This window comes from Hipposideros armiger, unplaced genomic scaffold (genome assembly GCF_001890085.2).
Source record: "Hipposideros armiger isolate ML-2016 unplaced genomic scaffold, ASM189008v1 scaffold_494, whole genome shotgun sequence".
Taxonomy (NCBI): Eukaryota; Metazoa; Chordata; class Mammalia; order Chiroptera; family Hipposideridae; genus Hipposideros; species Hipposideros armiger.
This window is the reverse complement of record NW_017731844.1, coordinates 1062130-1063365: the sequence shown is the minus strand read 5'-3', so window position 1 is coordinate 1063365 and position 1236 is coordinate 1062130.

Below are 1236 nucleotides of genomic sequence, written 5' to 3'. Positions count from 1 at the left end.
CAACCCCCACAGGACCCACAGCCCCCTTTGCAACAGCTGGAGCAGGGACAGGCTGGCACACAGCAGCATGCTGGCACACAGCAGCACACGGGCACACAGCAGCTGGAGCCACAGCTCCCGGAACAGCTACAGCAGCTCATGGTTCTGGTGAGTGAGGGTGGAGCAGGTCAGAGGAGCAGGTAGAGAGGGAGGGATCAGGTGTGGAGGCTGCTGGGCCCGGGGCCTTTATAGCCCTGCTTGGTCAGGTGAGACGCTGGGTGCACGGTCACTTCCTGGTTGGTTCCTGCTTGTGCCATCCGTGTTCAGGACCTCGTGCTCCTTGTTTGCCTAGGGCTTAGCCCCTGGTGTAAGGTCCATGCACCTTTACCTGCTGTGGTCACTCACTGGTCCCTTGCTGAATCCAAGTTTGGACTTGAGGGCGTCCCCCACCCCGAAGGTCCAGACCACTCCGATTAACTACAGAGTCTTCTCTGATTAAAAACTAGTGTATTTTAGCTGTACAGAGGGTACAGATCATTATATACCAAATAAACAGGTAAAAATACCCGAGTTATGAAAAAGATTGCAAAAACAGATGAAGCCCCTTGGTGCATCTCTCCATGTTGTCCCCTCCCCCTGTAGGGAATTCCTGAGTCTGGAGTTAGTCCCTCTCAGGAGGTCTCTGCAGTCTTAGTAAATACCTGTGCTCTTTAAACAGTGTTGTGGATGCTCTGAACTCCATGTCATTGGTAACGCACTGTTTCCCCACAAAAGTGCTTTCGAAACAATCAGCGTTAGAGATTTGTCCAGGTGGCTGGCGGGGCTCTGGTTTACCCTTTTCTGATGACCTGAAGGTACAACCCATTGATGTATCCATTTACCTGTTGGTGGACATTTTGTTTCCTGTTTGTTGCTATTTCAAAGTCTGCTGGAATTTTCTCCGGGAAGGGCCTCCTGCCCAGTGGCACTGGCAGCTGGCCGTCCCACCCCACCCCGAGCGGACACTGCCCAGTTGTCCCCCAGCACTGTAGGAGAGTTCCTTTTTCCACACCGCAGCCAGATGTCATTGTCACCTCAAAATATGCGCCCGTCGGGTGAAGCGGGGCGCTACTGTGCTTTAATGTCGCATTTTCACGGTTCCTTGCGACACTGCACATTTTCCGTCTGTTTCCGTATCATTCGATCCCCGTTTCGTCGACTTCCTCTTCGTATCCTTCGCCCACTTGACACAATTGGGCAGCTGATTATTTTTATTGA